General features: G+C 37.3%; 1 long non-coding RNA gene across 1 annotated transcript; it reads right to left on the bottom strand.

Annotated features, from left to right (window-relative positions):
- Positions 1-10,971: 10,971 nt before the first annotated feature.
- LOC146905505 (uncharacterized) lies at positions 10,972-13,617 on the bottom strand. The gene is made up of 2 exons (XR_015019644.1): positions 13,475-13,617; positions 10,972-11,244 (listed from the first exon to the last, which is right to left on the bottom strand). It is a non-coding gene; the product is annotated as an uncharacterized LOC146905505 (long non-coding RNA).
- Positions 13,618-19,153: the final 5,536 nt, after the last annotated feature.

Genomic DNA, 19,153 nt, shown 5'->3' with positions numbered 1-19,153 from the left:
TCTGCTTGTATGTCCATGCATCATAGTCACGTTGAGTTATTGATGTTGTAAAAGGGTGTGCTCTTTTACTTCAGCGAAAATGTAAGACGGGCGTGAAATCTTACATATAATGTTTCGGTTACATCATAAGGTGACGACCTTGAGGTGATTTGGTACCACATGCATATATGTGTCGTGAATAGGCGCATAACATAATTGGCATGAGTCTCATTGTTTACATGTGGATGATGATTAATTGACGTTAAATGTGATTGATGAATACATACTTGACATTTGGAATTGTTATGTTGATGTGAATATTGAAGTTGAATGCTCATGTTAATTAATTGAAACTTGATTTGATTCATTTATGTTTAATTTATTTATGTCGATTATGATTGATGTGAAGCTAACCCCCAATGGTTTTGACCGCCTACCTGTTTGTATGATTGGGTAGACGGAGTGCAGGAGTAGTTTTGCGTATTTGGTGAGTTGCTTGAGGATAGCAGGAGCTTCCTCTACTTTTATGTCTCGATGTCTTAGATTAGACTCTGATCTAGGATGTTGTCTTTAAGATTATTCTAGTTTGATTATTTTGTATATGTTGAATGTGAGAAAAAAACACAAGAAGGGGGGGTTGAATTGTGTTAGACGTTTCTTCGTTTTCTCTAAAACTCAGAGCACTTAAGTTCAAAAGCTTGTAGAACTGCTTCTGAATGGAGTGGTCAGGAGCGTATGCAGCGGAATAAAACAGAGAGAAAGGAAAGAAGAAAGACACAAAACAATTATACTGGTTCCTTCCACAATCTGGAAGTAGTCCAGTCCCCCTTGCACTTCCAAGGAGATTTCACTAGAATGTAATATCTGATATAGACAGAGGTGCAATTATACTTGTTTGAGGTTGAACACTTGATATACAATCAGAGGTGCTCACAATACAATCAGATACAGACTCTAAGACTTAAGAATTTCTAAGATAAGAACTTGAAAACAGAAATTCTAAGTGACTTTGATAGCAAAACAATTTCAGCAAAGTTTTGGCACTTGTAAATTGTAGTAGAGTCGTATACCAAACTCTAAGTCTTCACTCCTTTATATAGAGGTGTGAAAGAGATGTTTTGAATTGCCAGCACATCAAAAGAGTCGTTGTTGAAGCTTGATCTTTCACCAATGATCTTTTGCCTGATTTGGTTGTTGTCCTATGAAGAACCAATTTGAAATCCATTCCCATTGTAAAGCAACATCTTGCAGGCGTAGCCGTATTCTGGAGCTGTTTTCTTGTCTTGTAGCATGGACACAAAACAGAGTAGTGGAGAAGGTGGTTGTACAGTTCGTACAAAGTACAATGTCAATGCTTTCGTCCATTTCGCAAGCACATGCCTTCAAACACCTTTGAAATGACCGTTGCAAAGTTCCACTAGTCTTCTGCTGTCCGTAGATGAATTTCGATCCATGAAACAACTCTTGAATCCTTGAATTTTGCAAATCCAGTTGATCTTCAGCTTCTGGTGAAATGGCTTCTGATGAGGCAGCTTCTGATGATATAGCTTCTGATGATATAGCTTCTGATGACGTGACGCTTCAGGACTTCTAGTCTTCAGGAGCACTAATCTTCAGGAGCACTTTGACTTCAGCAGCACTTTGACTTCAGGAGCACTTTTCTTTCAGGAGCGCTTTAGTCTTCAGGAGCACTTTTCCTTCAGGAGCATCTAAGCTTCAATTTCGTTGATTTCTTTTGCTCTTTATTTGCTCATTCAGAACCTTTGTATGATATCAATTTTTAACTATGGTCCTGTACACTTGAACAAATATTAGCTAGTCCAATTTACAATTTTTAATACCTTGTTATCATCAAAACTCTTTAAGGTTCATTGTTAAACACATTTTGTTCCAACAATCTCTCCCTTTTTTATGATGACAAACAATAGTATTTAAAATAGATCAATTGTTTTTAATCTAATTAACAAGTTGACTTTGGGGTACTGAGGTTTGTAAGCTCAGAGTCAGAGGTTTGTAAGCTCTAACTCCCCCTGAGTCTGATAGTCTTTAAGGTGAGGTTTGTAAGCTCCCCCTAAGTTCTACCCAGGTTAATTAAATTCATTTTAGCGCACAATAATAATCAGAGCTTTAAAAAAAATCAATTGATAAGAAGAATGGTTCAAGTAATTATTTGAAATTCGATACTTCAGGTAAAAATGATAGAAGTTTTTCAATATTTTCAAAAAATTATTAATGGGGCTCAGAGCCTTTAAATACTATCACATATACTCCCCCTTTAGCCATTAACAAAAAGAATTAAACAAAAAGAAGAGATGAGAAAAACATAGAATAAAGGTTCAGAACATTAATTAAACATATAAACAATCTAAAAATATTGAAAGCAGAAAAAAATTAAGATTATTAGAGCAAAAACTAAATAATATAAACAATATACACAGAGTTTAGAGACAAAAGATAATCAGGAGAAAAAACTAAGTCAGGAACAAAATATAACACAATGTGAATCAGAAGCATAAAGAACAAAATCAAGCTAGAGGTGTGCAACTAAGGGTTTGGCTTGTTTTGGTTCTCTAAGATCTTATTCAAAATCTCTCGTGTTTCTGCAAGTTTCCGGTCCGTTTCTGACTTGTATTGCTCTTCTCTGATTCTTGCTTCTCTCATTTCAGCTTCAAACTTGATTAGCTTCAATTTCTGGTCTTGTAGCTCTTGTTCCAATTGCTTGTTCCTTTCCTCTAACACCTTGTTTTTCTGAACTAGAGCCAGATCAGGTGCAGCATTGCTCAAATTTACCTTGGAAAGGAATGTCAAGTCTAGATCCTTGGGGTGAATAAATTTAGGAAGAAAGTCCTCAGGTTCTCTTCTTCTTATACTCAATGGATTCTTCACCCAAGTACCAAGGACTTCTATCTCTTCTAGATTTTCTTCCACACCATTCAGCCAGTCTTCCAACTTCTGCTTAGCTTGCTCTTGAGCTTCAATATAGGAGTCATGCAGAGCTGAAATGACATTTACTACCCTTTCCTTCAGTCTCCTCCACTGCTTCTGATAACTTACTGTATGACCCAAGTCATTTCTTCCTTTTATCAGCTTGAGTGCCTCAGAAGCAATGTCTTCCCACACATCTTGTAAAATCTGAGAATACAGGAAAATGGTGGGTGGTGAAGGTTGTTTAGAGGGTTTTGGTGGGGCTGTGGGTACAATGGCTAGGTTTGTTGGTAATTGGCCATTTGTAGTTAAAGGTTGGCTGGTTGAGGGTTGGATATAATCAGTGTCTATAACCATTTCAGAGGCATGATCATCTTGATCAACCTCAGAGTCTATATCCATATCAGACACACCATCATAGTGGGTTACCTTGACTATTTGTACAGGGAAAGGAATGGTAGATGATTGAGTTGGCTCAGGAACAGGTTGTTCAGGAGCAGCATGTTCAGGTTCAGGAACATTGTGTTTTGGGCCGGTTTGTTCAGGAACAGTTGGTTGTTGTTGTGGTGAAGAGGCCTTTTGTGGTTCAGGTGCATGGTGTTGAGGGCTTTCTAAAATGACCTTTTCAGAAGCAGATGGTTCATGAGCCATTTCAGAGGCTTTTTGTAAGTCAGACTCAACATTATCAGGTACAATCATGTTGAGGGTTTGGATGTTTAGAGGTTGAGGGTGATGGAGGAGAATTCTATCAATGTATTGGTTTCTTCTCTCAGAAATTTCTTCTAACTTTTGATCAATCACATGACCAACAGGCTCATAGGAGCTTGTCTGAGAGGGCTTTTTGTGGGTTTTGGTTGATGTTGGATGACTTTGTACTAGTTTTGGATAACGATAACCTAGGGGTTTATCATCATCAGAATCAGAAGATGATGATGAGGTTGATAAAGAGGTTGATGAGTTGCTGGATATCTCATGTATTACGGGTTCTAGGTGAGAAGAGACATTACCTGTTGTAGAAGCTTCTGAACAATCAGTTGTTCTCTTCTGATCAGCTTTAGCAGTATCAGGAGCCATCAGAAGTTGTGAAGCTTCTGAAACTACCATCTCTTGTAATTCAGTAGCGATCTCCAAAGCTTTTTCAGCTGCTTCAACAACTCCAGATGCAGCAGCAGCAACTTCTTAATAATATGAGGAAATTCCTTGATCCTCCTTATAGCTGGCTTCCTCTTCTTCTTTGGTATTGTGGGTTGATCAGGAGCAACCAAGGAAGTAGCCACTTCTCCAATTGATGGCATTGCAGAACCACCAATCTTAAGCTTGTCAGAAGCAACTTTTACTTTCTTCGCAGGTTTTTCAGCTTCCAAGTACTCTTCTGCAGTCAAATTTCTCTTTGATTTTCTACTTCTAGCAAGTGGAAGAGCACCACCATACATTTCTTCAGGTACATCCTCCAGCCTGATGACCTTGTTAGTTGCCTCAAAGTTATCCTTGATGAAATACATCTGCACATCAAGAGGATCCTTCTTGCAGATGGGTGGAAAGTCTTTCATAAGATCAGACTTAGCTCTGGATTCACTCAAGTCAGTATCAAGCTTGGTGACAGATCTGATCAGCTTCATCTGCTTAAGTGTATGAGCATTAATGAACTTTCCAGTTTTAATGTCAAGCTGCTCATCTGAGTAGGTGCCAACACTACTGAGACGGTCCAAAATACCTCCTTGATAGAAAATTTCTAATAAGAGCCTTCCATAAGGTACCCAGGGTCTATCTTCCAATTGGCTCTTACTCAGATTGTCAATGAAATACTTGAAAAGATACTTGGGCATATTTACCTTTTCCTTCTTGATGAAGTGCTGAAGAAGAACTTTCTGTGCCAATGTAGGTTTATCTCCTCCACCTTTTGGAAGCAGATTCTCATTCTGAATCTTCAGAAGAAGCTTCTTATCAATGCTTAAGTCAGCATACTTTCCTGCCCGCGTGGAGTTGTACATAGCTAGGTTTACTTTTTCTTTCCAGAAGCCTTCTTCAGAACTTGAGATATTAATCCCTGAATATTTCCCAGATGCTTCTACTCCGAGTACAGAAGCTATCTGCCATTCAGCAATGAAACCTGGAATTCCACAGATGCTTGACCTGATTTCTGTATAAGTAAACGGTTCAAGTCCCATTTCTTTTCTAGTCTTCCCCTTCAGACTTGGATAAAGCAAAACAATCTCCCTCTCTTCAGCTAATGACGCAGCTTTGTCATAAATTGATGCTCTTACCCAGAAGTGCCTAACCAAAGCTTTATATGTTGGTCCATTCAACATTCTAAAGTATGGTTCGAGACCTTGTGCTTCATAGCAACTTCTGATCCAACATCCATGGAAAGCTAAAGATTCAAAATCCACAGGATTCTCTATTTGAACCATTAAATCCCATTCTTCAAGTTTCATGGTTCTTCCTTTGATATCATAGTCAAGGGCCTCTTGTGCAGAGGATTCTGGAATGTTCTGATGTGAGCTTGATGATGCCATTGGTGATGATGAAGAAGATTTAGGGTTCTAGGGTTTGAGGATTGCGCTTACTTCGCAAGAGGTTTGAAAGAAAAGTGTTTGTTGTGAGTGAGTAGTGTGTGAATTGACAAAGTGTTAAAAGTAAAACAATTGCAATTCAAAAGAGACAAACAAACATAGAATTAATGACACTGGGGGCGCGTGAAAGTACTTTTCAAAGCTATTAAATCATCATTTCCCTTTTAAGTTATACACCAATACATATAAGCCACGTGAAAAGTTCTCAGAGTAACTGCCAAGTTAGTGGGCCAGTGTTACTACAAAAAGTAACTTCCAGCGTTTCCACTAACTCAACTATTCAGGAGCATAAAATCCAGCTTCTGAACTTCAGGTGCTGACATCATCATCAGAAGCGTGTTTTCCTCAGAACCTCAATAAAGAGCTTCTGATGGACCACAACTTCTGAACTGACTTCAGAACCTAAAATCCTATTCAGGAGCAAGCAAGCATTTAATCAGACACAAAGTGCATGTTCAAATTTTTCTTTATAAAATCAAATCTTTCAACAGTTAAAGGCTTAGTAAATATATCAGCCCATTGATTCTCTGTATCAATGAATTGTATATCTAAAATTCCTTTTTGAACATAGTCTCTGATAAAATGGTGTTTGATTCCAATATGCTTAGCTCTTGAATGCAAAACTGGATTTTTAGACAAACAAATAGCAGCAGTATTATCACAATAAATGGGAATACTGTTAACAATTATCTGATAGTCTTCCAACTGATGTTTCATCCAAAGTAGTTGTGTACAACAACTTGCAGCTGAAATGTATTCTGCTTCTTCTGTAGACATAGCAATAGTTGTTTGTCTTATGCTAGCCCAGGATATAAGATTATCACCCAGAAATTGACAATTGCCACTGTTTGACTTTCTTTCAATCCTATCACCAGCATAGTCAGCATCACAGAATCCAATTAGCTTATAATCTAAGGATTTCCTATAAAAGAGTCCAAGATTAGTTGTTCCCTTCAAATACCTGAAGATTCTCTTGACAGCAGTCATATGAGATTCTCTAGGATCTGATTGGAATCTTGCACACAAGCATACACTGAATAAAATATCTGGCCTAGATGCAGTGAGGTATAACAAAGAACCAATCATACCTCTGTACAGCTTCTGATCTACTTTAGCACCTTCATCTTCTTTGCTTAAGGTGCACGTAAGATGCATTGGAGTGTTCATCACTTTACAATCTTCAAGCTTGAACTTCTTCAGAAGCTCCTTTGTATACTTTGATTGATGAACATAGACTCCATCTTTGCATTGATTGATTTGAATGCCCAGGAAGAACTTTAGCTCTCCCATCATGCTCATTTCAAATTCATCCTGCATTAACTTAGAGAATTCCTTGCAAAGAGATGCATTAGTAGAACCAAATATTATATCATCAACATATATCTGCACAACAAAAATATCTTTTCCAAGGGTCCTTTTGAAGAGTGTTGTGTCAACCTGTCCTCTTTTAAAATCATTTTTGATTAAGAAATTACTTAGTCTATCATACCAAGCTCTGGGAGCTTGTTTCAAGCCATATAGTGATTTCTTCAGTTTAAAAACATGATCAGGATATTTAATATCCTCAAAACCAGGAGGTTGCTTGACATACACTTCTTCTTCTATGACACCATTAAGAAATGCACTCTTGACATCCATTTGATATAATATTATGCCATGATTAACTGCATAGGACAGAAGTAACCTGATTGCTTCCAATCTTGCAACTGGAGCAAATGTTTCAGTATAATCAATGCCTTCTTGTTGACTGTAACCTTGTGCAACAAGTCTTGCTTTATTTCTTGTTACTTCTCCTTGCTCATATAACTTGTTTCTGAATACCCATTTTGTTCCAATAATGTTCTTGTGCTGAGGTTTGGGTACCAGATCCCACACATCATTTCTTTGAAATTGATTCAACTCTTCTTGCTTAGCTAAGATCCATCCATCATCTGAAAGTGCTTCATCAACTGTTGCAGGTTCAATCATTGATATCAGTCCAATCATAGACTCTCTTTGTATGAAGTATGATCTTGTTCTTCTTGGACTTTCTTTGTTCCAATGATTAGCTCCTCAGGATGTGAAGACTTATGTTTGAATGTGTTTCTGGGAGGATCTGCTTGATGTGAGCCATCTTGTGCTTCATCAGAAGCAACTTCATCTTGTGCTTCTGATGTGGGTTCAGCTTCTGGACTATCTTCAGATTCAGCTATCTGATCAGGTTCTGGAGTAACTTCAGGAACCTGTATCTCTGCAAAACTTTCATCTTGCTTTGAAGTTTTATATTCAAGCTCTTTGTCATCAAATTTAACGTGCATAGATTCTTCAACACAGAGTGTTTCTGAATTATACACTCTGTATGACTTTGACCTTTCAGAGTAACCTAAGAAGATTCCTCTTTGGGCCTTGGCATCAAATTTCTTTAGGTAGAGCTTGTTATTCAGATTGTAACATGTACATCCAAATTGATGAAAGTAAGAGATATTGGGTTTTCTTCCTTTAAAGAGTTCATATGCTGTTTTCTCCAATATAGGTTTGATATAGATCCTATTCTGGACATAACATGCTGTATTCACTGCTTCTGCCCAAAAATGTTTTGCTAAATTGTTTTCATGGATCATGGTTCTAGCCATCTCTTGTAAAGTTATATTCTTTCTTTCTACAACCCCATTTTGTTGTGGGGTTCTAGGAGAAGAGAATTCATGGACAATTCCATGTTTTTCACAAAAATCTTCAAATGGCTCATTTTCAAACTCTCCACCATGATCACTCCTGATTTTCAAATCTTTGATTCTTTTTCAGATTGTATTTGAGTGCAGAACCTACTGAATACATCACAAGCAACATCTTTACTCTTTAGGAATTTTACCCGAGTCCATCTGCTATAATCATCAACAATGACTAATCCATATTTACTTCCATATAAGGATGCAATACTGACTGGTCCAAATAAATCAATATGGAGTAATTCTAAGGGTCTGGAGGTTGAAACAATGTCTTTGGTTTTAAAAGATGATTTCACAATTTTCCCTCTCTGGCATGCACCACAGAATGCATATGAATGATAGTCAATGTTTGGTAAGCCTTTGACGAGTTGTAACTTACTAAGCTTAGAGATTAATCTCCAGTTAGCATGTCCCAACCTTCTGTGTCATATCCATTTCCTATCATTCACTGACAAAGGGCAAATCACCTTCTGGTCAGCCAATTCAGAAAAATTGATTTTGTAGACATTTTCTACCCTCTTTCCTTTGAACACAATGGATTTGTCTTCCTTGTTGATTACAGTACAATTGGCTTTCTCAAATAATACATCATAACCATTATCACAAAATTGACTAATGCTCAAAAGGTTATGTTCAAGAACATCTACCAACCATACATTATTAATTGAGGTAGAGGAATTACCAATAGTTCCTGTACTTATGATCTTGCCAGACTGGTTGCCTCCAAATCTCACACTTCCTCCTTCCTTCATTGTTAGGCTGAGGAAACTGGACTTCTCTCCTATCATGTGTCTTGAGCAACCGCTGTCCAGGTACCATGATTTTTGTTTCACCTTTGCTCTTAGACATACCTGCATTATTGACATTTTTAGATATAGGTACCCATTGTCTTATGGGTCCTTTCAGGTTAGTACTGGAAGTTTTACTCTTCACTTCATGTACCTTGTGTTGTAAGTTGGGTTGCTTCTGATTAACCATCACCTTAGGTTTAACATCCTTTGGTTTTGGTACTTCAGGAGCAGCAACTGTCTTCTTCTGAAACTTAGACTTCAGAACCTCAGATTTTGGTTTCACCAAACTCTGAGGAACAGGTTCTGATCTCTTTAGAATCCTGATCTTTGAAGTCTTGGAATCAGAGTTGATCATAGCCTTTGGCTTAGAGTTCTTTGGCTTTGAAGTAATCTTAGCCTTAGAGCTAGAAGCTTCAGGTTCTGATTGAACAACAGTTTCCAACTCAGCACCTTCAGGTACAAAGGAGGTTTTCAATCCTTCCTTTATCCATTCACAACATGCTTTGAGACTGATTTCATTAGGTTTCCCTCCGGAAAAGCCAATCCCTTTGCCATTGTTTCTGTAAATGTTGTATATCATTGAAGCCACTCTGCTTCTGTCAATGCCAGATATGATAAAATCTTCAAGAGCAATTTCATGGTTGCTTAAAGGTTTTTCATTACACTTTTCTTGTAGCTTCTGACATAAGAACCTGAGCTTGTCTTCATACGTTTTACAAATGAAGTCAAAGCCCCTAAGTCCTTCTTCAGAAGCTTTCAGATCCAATAGAGTTGATTTTTGTTGTTTCACTAAATCAACATATTTTTCTTTTAAATCCTTCAACTCATTGGTTCTTACTTCAAAATGTGTAAGAAGTTCTTTAAGTGACTCAACAAGTTCATTTCTGGGAATTTTGGAATATACCTCATTTTCATCTTCTGAGTCTGAATCTGATCCAGCTTCTGAAGTTGTTGTTGCTACCAACCCAACAGCTATCTTTGCATCTTTATCAGCTTCCTCTTTATCAGATCCAGATTCACTTCCCAAATCAGCCCAGGTAGCCATTAAACTCTGCTTAATCTGCTTCTTGAATTTACTTGGTTTGACTGTTGACTTCTTTGAGTTGTCCTTTGACTTTTCCTTCTGAAGATCAGGGCAATCAGCAATGAAATGTCCAGGCTTCTTACAGTTGAAGCATCCCTTCTGATCTTCTCTCTTTGAGCTTCTGGAGTTACTCCTTCTTGTCAGAAACTTTTTATTCTTCTTGGCCAGATACTGAAGTCTGTTGGAGAGCATAGCCATCTCAGCAGCGTCTTCTTCAGAGTCTGAACCAGATGGTTCTTCTTCTCCAGATTCAACCACTTTGAGAGCTTTTGACGACTTGCCTTTGGATGGAAGAGCTATTGATTTACTCTTCTTAGTAGACTCATGTTCATTAAGACTTAACTCATGAACTTTGAGAGAACTAACAAGATCTTAGACACTTAAAGTGTTTAAATCTTTAGCTTCCTCAATGGCAGTCACCTTTGGTATCCATCTGGCAGGCAAGCTTCTGAGTATCTTGCTCACATGATCAGAAGCAACATAACTCTTCTTCAGTATTTGAAGTCCAGAGACCAGAGTTTGAAACCTTGGGTACATCTCCTCAATAGTTTCATCATCCTTCATCTTGAACAACTCATACTGATGTACAAGCATAAGAGCCTTTGCTTCTCTGACTTTCTTGCTCCCTTCATAGTTAGCACAAAGAGAAGCAAACATTGCTTTAGCAGTTGACTTGTCACTCATCTTCATGTACTCTGCTTTAGGAATAGCAGTGACAAGTGCTCCTCTGATGATATGATGTGTCACGACCCAAAAACAATCATCGTGACCGGCGCGCGAACTAGATCATTCTAGCCCGGCAAGCCTATTCATCAAACTTGACAACTATAATACATAAAAAATTTCAATTTAAATTTCATTTCAAAATAAATATCCACTGAAATTTCGACAGAGTTTCGTCTATATTTTCAACATTTTCCAAGATGTAAATCCTGTTTTAAAAACCTGTTATCAGCCAGAATCTCCAAATAACATCTTTATTTTTAAACTACTTGTACAACTCAAAATAAACATCCTAGATATTATATTAAATCATGCCCCTTTCTAACTAGTCTAAATCCACAATTTAGCTCATTTCGCAAAAATCATGACAAAACCCGTAAGCCTTTTTCCAGCAGAATTATCCAACTTCAAACGCACTTTCCGAGTTCATTACTAATCGGAATCACATGAAATTTAGGTCCAAACTGTAGGGAATTGAATGAGGAATCCAAAAATCTAATTATTACTTTATTCCAGGTTACACAACAAGATATATCACGAATATACTACGAATATGTCATACGAAGCTTTTACCCAATTTTCATAAGGTTCAAGTACGACCACTTTTAACAATAATACTCCATTTTGATCACCAACTCATCTCACTTACATTAGCAATAAACCATCAACAATGATCATCAAACAAAATTCTCTAATTATCTCCTTTCATGAACCAAGCTACTCTAAAATGAAATTTATCATAGGAATCATATCTTTCACACACAATTCACATACCCATAAAGCTTAATCATAAACATAATCACCATAATCATAATAATCATAAACATATATTCAATATATCATATTCTAAAATAGCTTATACTTTGACATACTTATCTGAGTATGTCTCTGATTCTTTATGATAGCAACTAGCTCGGCTAACTAAGTCGTAGATCCATAACTAAAATTCCTCATTTCCAATGATTGGCCAAGTGCTCATAAGATATTGCTTCGTAGCTAATTCATTCTAAACATAATTTTCATGTTAATATGCGTATGCTATGTTAGTATTCAAGTTGGAGGGTCCTTAGAATTTTTTTTTTCCTTGGTTTCATAATTTTAATTTTTGTTCTCTTTCAAATATTATTCGAATAATTCTTGACTTAAAAGTTCATATCATTAATTATACATTTCAATCGTTACTATGAGCCGTACCTCATAGTCTACATTATCTCTTCGTTGTAGCAAACGGAGTTTTCATATTCGTTACTATGACCCGTACGTCATAGGCTACATTATCTCTTCGTTGTAGCAAACAGAGTTTTCATATTCGTTACTATGACCCGTACGTCATAGGCTACATTATCTCTTCGTTGTAGCAAACAGAGTTTTCATATTCGTTACTATGACCCGTACGTCATAGGCTACATTATCTCTTCGTTGTAGCAAACGGAATATACCACATTATCTCTTCGTTGTGGCGAACGGAAATATACCACATTATCTCTTCGTTGTGGCGAACGGAAATATACCACATTATCTCTTCGTTGTGGCGAACGGAAATATACCACATTATCTCTTCGTTGTGGTGAACGGAAATTTCATAAAATATCTATGAGCTTGTTACACATAGGCAGCATTATCTCTTTCAAATCATTTCTATAAGTATATATGCATCAATTTCGTTGTTAATTTCCCTCCAACATTTATACTAACATCAACATACTTATTAACATAAAAGAGATTTTAGAATAAACTAATAAAGATACCGAATTCAGAAATAATCATTCTAACTATCTTATATTTATTCTAATTCAAATGCACCCTTCATATGGCATAATAGTAATGCTTGCTCAAAAGGCAAGTAATCATAAAAATGGTCTAATTATTCATGTTAATGACAACAATTCCAACATCGAGTAGTACTCATTGGTTCAGCCCCTTCACTTGTTTTCATGATTTTGATATATTTCGAGAAATATGAAAAGATCCCATTGTATCATGAACATTTCATAACAGCCCCAATTCAATTTCTAATGCATAATCATCTATCCTAGTGTTCAATATGGAATTAATAGCATAACTTTGGACTAGGCCATTCACAATTCAACAATCACTTTTCCTATGCTCAAACAACATAATCAACTTTGCTAATCTATATCAATGTATTGTATATTCTCTAAAGTAACACTTCCACTCTCATGAAACCTTCAAATTGTTCAATCTCATTGTTGGCAAATTGAATCAAACAAACTCAATCAAAACACATAATCCGTACAACCTTAACATAAAAAGTAAGAAACTAAATTCAAAGAGACATGCATACGATCACAATAACATTACTATGTGACTATATATATATATATATATATATATATATATATATATATATATATATATATATATATTAAAATATGTAATATTAATACACAACTTGGATGACAACTTGGGTTGCGGCTACATGATTGTGAATAGATATATAGTACTTAGCATTTTGTTTTAGACTAGATAGAATGAAGGGTTGAAGTGTAAAAAGAAAATTGCCCTTCTTAGCCTCATGTATCAAAACAAGTCATCACCATAATCACCCACAACTTATAATTGCATTCCTTAAGCTTAATTTAACAATTTCTCAACAAAAGGTAAAATAGATAGTGATAGCGTGTGGTTCGACCACACAAGAAAGGAAGAGGAAAAGAATTCATTGATGCTTACCTAGTAGCTTTCCATCATGGGTATTCCCAAAAACAAATTTATTTGATGATTTCCATGAAATTGGAGGAAAGATGATGAACTTGGAAAATGAGAGAAAGAGGGGCGGTTGAGCAATTGGAGGGAGGAGAAGTGAGTAGAATCATGTGGAAGCTTGTGGATTTTCCACTTAAAAAAAAATCTTGAGTTGCAAAATTACAATTATGCCCCTTGCTTAAAAAAACTTATGGAGGGATATTACATGATGCTTCTTGTAAATCTTCATATGAGCATGAGTATGTTTCTTTCTATCAACAACAGCTCCTTCTTCATCAAGAACCAAGTCATCACCAACACCTTCTTCTAGTATGTCCCAAAGTTCTTCGTTTAAACTCATGACATAACTATAAAAGTTGGTTTTCCACCAAGAGAATTCTTCACGGTCTCCATTAAATCTAGGAATCTTTCCTACACTGAATTTCTTGTTGTCAACATTGTAATCATGAGCCACAGTAGAATGATCAGGTCCAGATCCAGAGGTAGAAGTAGACATGTTTTTCTCAGATCTTGGACTGTTACACTGTTAGGTGTTATCAACATAACCAAGGCTCTAGATACCAATTGAAGGTGAAAAAAACACAACAAGGGGGGGTTGAATTGTGTTAGACGTTTCTTCATTTTCTCTAAAACTCAGAGCACTTAAGTTCAGAAGCTTGTAGAACTGCTTCTGAATGGAGTGGTCAGGAGCGTATGCACCGGAATAAAACAGAGAGAAAGGAAAGAAGAAAGACACAAAGCAATTATACTGGTTCCTTCCACAATCCGGAAGTAGTCCAGTCCCCCTTTCACTTCCAAGGAGATTTCACTAGAATGTAATATCTGATTACAAATGCTGAAGCACACAGCAAGAGACTTCCTTTGCTCAAGCACACTTTGCAAGAGTCTTCCTATGCTCAAGAATACAATCAAGAGACTTCTATGCTCAAGCACAACTGCAAGAGACTTATAAACAAACAAGATTACAAAGAATAATGTTTGAGGTTGAACACTTGATATACAATCAGAGGTGCTCACAATACAATCAGATACAGACTCTAAGACTTAAGAATTTCTAAGATAAGAACTTGAAAACAGAAATTCTAAGTGACTTTGATAGCAAAACAATTTCAGCAGAGTTTTGGTGCTTGTAAATTGTAGTAGAGTCGTATACCAAACTCTAAGTCTTCACTCCTTTATATAGAGGTGTGAAAGAGACGTTGTGAAATTGCCAGCACATCAAAAGAGTCGTTGTTGAAGCTTAATTTTCACCAATGATCTTTTGCCTGATTTGGTTATTGTCCTATGAAGAACCAATCTGAAATCCATTTTCATTGTAAAGGAACATCTTGCAGGCGTAGCCGTATTCTGGAGCTGTTTTCTTGTCTTGTAGCGTGGACACAAAACAGAGTAGTGGAGAAGGTGGTTGTACAGTTCGTACAAAGTACAATGTCAACGCTTTCGTCCATTTTGCAAGCACATGCCTTCAAACACATTTGAAATGACCGTTGCAAAGTTCCACAAGTCTTTTGCTGTCCTTAGATGAATTTCGATCCATGAAACAACTCTTGAATCCTTGAATTTTGCAAATCCAGTTGATCTTCAGCTTCTGGTGAAATGGCTTCTGATGGGGCAACTTCTGATGATATAGCTTCTGATGACGTGACGCTTCAGGACTTCTTGTCTTCAGGAGCACTAATCTTCAGGAGCACTTTGACTTCAGTAGCACTTTGACTTCAGGAGCACTTTTCTTTCAGGAACGCTTTAGTCTTCAGGAGCACTTTGCCTTGTTATACCCTAATTTTGGACCTAAAAATACTTGTTCAAAATTTTCTTTCATCTTTGATATATGTCTATTATTCTTGAATAATTGCCAATTTGCTATTGTTTACACTGACATTTTACTCTGCTTTATCTCTCAACTTAGCTTTACAAATCTTTTCAACTGTGTATTTGTCCATGTCTTCTTGCATTTCAAGTCATCCAAAACATCTTTCTTGCATTTCAAGTCATTTGAATTGGTCTCTGATCAATTGCATATTCATCTGCATCTTATTTCAATGTTATTTGCAAAATTCATGAAAAAGGGTATTTTAGTCATTTCCTGCATTCAAATTCATTTTAGTCCTTGAAAATTGTTTGTGTCTTTTCATTTGATTTGTATAAGTCTTTGTTTCAATCTCATGTTAAAACCCATTTCAAAAATCACATTTGAAGTCTTTGAGTCAGTTTAGCCCCTAGGGGCATTTTAGTCATTTCCTGTGTTAAAACTCTGTTTAATCCCTAAAACTTGTCTCTGAGTCTTTTCATTTAGTTTGTATAAACTCTTGCTTTAATTCCCTGTTAAAAAACCATTTTAAAATTGCATTTGAGTCATTTTGAATCATTTTAGTCCCTAGGGGCATTTTGGTCATTTCACACAAAATTTTAACAGAGAGAGGTTACTTTGAAGTACCTCATTTGTGTAGTTGGTTCATTTTAGTCCTTTTGTTGATTTTATTTTTTGTTTCATTTTACGTTATTTTCATTTTACCAAATTTTAACCAAATTTTATTTTAATTACATTTTAGTCCCTAAAAATCCTCTTCTTTGCATTTTAGTCCTTAAAAGTCCATACAATTTGCATATAAGTCCTTTTTATCATTTCAGTCCTTAAAGTCTTTGTCATTTTTTACATTTTAGTCCTTTAGTCCTAATAAATTGCAGTCCAGTCCATTTTTATTACTTGTAGATTGGTCCCTCAACTTTCGAAATTGCAAAAAGGACCCTTAAGCCAAAATTAGTCCAATTTTCAGTCCAAGCAAGTCCAGGATACGTGGCAAGCCCTCATTGGCCTACAGATACACATGTCAAGCTATAAAAGGAGCCAACTCATCAAATGCATAGGACAGAATCAATCACAACGTGCCAAATCATCATAAACACAATTCTCAATTCTCTCTCTTCTCCTAAGAATCAAAATCATAATCGTTTTCCAGATTCACCAAGAACACCAATTCAAATAAAATAAAAATTCAAACACTTTCTTCTCCCTCCAATTCTTGACTTAGTAAACTCTTAGGTGTAAATATCATTTTCCAAATAGCATTTAAAAATAAAGCGCGCGCGTAGAAAGTAAAGACGGTTCCTATAGGATACTATAGTCGTTATGGGTGCCTAACACCTTCCCGTAGCGAAAACAACTTCCGGACCTCGATTCTCAAGGGTTTTGCTTATTTTTTCCCTTCCCAAGAAAAAATGAGATATCAAAGGTTAAAAAGGTTCAAACGTAATCAATGTTTGACACCCGAAAGCCAAGATAAAACAGTTGGCGACTTCACTGGGGAAAATTCGAGAGTTACGCCTAGTCTTTATTTCCACGCTTGCGCTTTCGTTTTTACTTGCTTCTTTTTGTTTTCTTATGTGAATAAATGCTTAAATTCTTGCAAACATGTGGGGTGAGAATATCAAAAGTCCTACACCCGGGCTGAGTGAACTTAGGATTTAGGGGGGATATAATCGACAATTCATTCCGGGGGTTGCCTCGTGTTTTGGATTATGCTATCAATCTAAGGCATTTTGGGGGTGATGTTGTCGGCGCGTGTTGTCCCGTTTAGGCACTTTACTTCTAATTGTTCTATGACGCTATGAACCATAGATAACCGAACCCATCCATGGCCATTTTCTAGGATGTAGTGCGGAGGCTAAACCGAGTTTTGTCTCGAGTTTTAGTCGTCATGCGATACTACACTCAAGTTAGACCTTCTTACACATAATCATGGAGCGAGTGTTTGTCTCGTGGCACCATGATATACGTCGGAGAGGTTGCAACTTAGGAACCTTTTTAGAACCTGGTTACTATTATCCAAAGCCCTAGTTTCACCGGACACCATGTCCACCCATGACTCCTTGACTTTGAACCTCAACCCACCATGTTTTCTCTGTACTTGAATGTGATCATGCATACATGCATACATGTATAAACTTTTCCCATGCATTTATCGGAGGACTTAGACAAGTCATCTTTTGAACATCACAGATGTGAACACCAAGTGATACCATCTCAACTAAACTTCTAGTTTTGCTCAAGATCTTCAAATAAAACCGTGTTTCTCCGTGATCTTCACAACCACTTTGACAGGTCTTCTGACAAAAAAAAAGAGTCTTTTCGCATTTGCATATCATGCATCATATGCATCATTCATCGGTGACAAATGGCTTCCCGTGCTCATTGTCTCCTGGTTCCTCTGCCGCAGTCTGAAAAGTGGCTCGTGCTCGATCTGATGCGGTATGCTGACTTGCTCCCAACTCTACTCGCTAAAGGACACTGTGTCACCAGACCAGGCAAGCCTCCGCCTACGCCATTGCTTCCCAGGTTCCGACAAGATCTCACATGTGAATTCCACCAAGGCGCTCAAGGCCACGATGTTGAGGGTTGCTACGCTCTGAAATATGTGGTAAAAGACCTGATAGACAGAGGACTGTTGATGTTTGAAAATAGTGTTCCTCATGTTCTCGACAACCCACTTCCAAACCATGCTGCCGTTAACATGATCGAGGCTTTCGAAGGAGTTCCTGTTCCTAGAGAGGCTCCCACTTTAGATGTCCGTAATGTCGCTACTCCTTTGGTGCCACTACATGTCAAACTTTGCCGGGCTTCTTTGTTCAATCACGATCATGCTTCTTGTTCAGAATGTCTTCAAGATCCTATGGGTTGTTGTAAGATAATATACAGATGATGGATGATAAACACTTGATTTCCAGTGACGTTTGTGTGATTGTGCCAGTGTTTCATGATTCGCCCACTAAAAGTATGTCCCAGACAAGGAATGTTGAACCTTTGGTGATCAGGCTACCTGGTCCGGTATCTTATGCCTCTACAAAGGCAATCCCTTACAAGTATGATGCAACCATGATTGAGAATGGAGTGGAAGTGCGTCTAGTATCCCCAGCTACGGTTGATAACGTCGCCGGAGAAATTACAGCTCTGAGAAGCGGAAAAGTCCGTCCACCCTTGTTCCAAAAGAAGGTGGTTACACTTGTTGCTACAATAACTCCACCAGTTGCTCCTCCTATTGACAAGAACGCCGGCCCATCAGGCCAATCTATTGAGGAGTCTAATCTGGATGAAATTCTGAGGCTTATTAAAAAGAGCGATTATAAGATTGTGGACCAGCTGCTGCAAACTCCGTCAAAGATATCCATCTTGTCTCTACTCATGAGCTCAGAAGCTCACAGAAAAGTGTTAATGAAGGTACTGGAACAGGCCTATGTTGATCATGAAGTCTCCGTGGATCGGTTCAATGGAATAGTGGGTAACATTACTGCTTGCAATAACTTGGGATTTGGTGACGATGAGCTCCCCGAAGCAGGGAAATACCATAATTTAGCTTTGCATATCTCCGTGCACTGTAAGTCTGACATGATATCCAATGTGTTGGTGGACACTGGATCATCCTTAAACGTAATGCCTGAGTCTACGCTAAGACAGTTGAGTCATCATGGACTCTCTCTAAGAGGAAGTAGTTATTTGGTTAAGGCGTTTGATGGATCTCGTAAAGATGTTCTTGGGGAAGTAGACTTGCCAATTACCATTGGCCCTGAGACATTTCAGATCACTTTCCAGGTCATGGACATCAATGCTTCTTATAGTTGTCTCCTCGGAAGACCGTGGATTCACGACGCTGG

Source organism: Medicago sativa, chromosome 7 (genome assembly GCF_051527215.1).
Source record: "Medicago sativa cultivar Bolivia chromosome 7, Bolivia_mono, whole genome shotgun sequence".
Taxonomy (NCBI): domain Eukaryota; kingdom Viridiplantae; phylum Streptophyta; class Magnoliopsida; order Fabales; family Fabaceae; genus Medicago; species Medicago sativa.
Note: the sequence above shows the minus strand (reverse complement) of the source record. Positions and strands in the feature narration are given on the sequence as shown.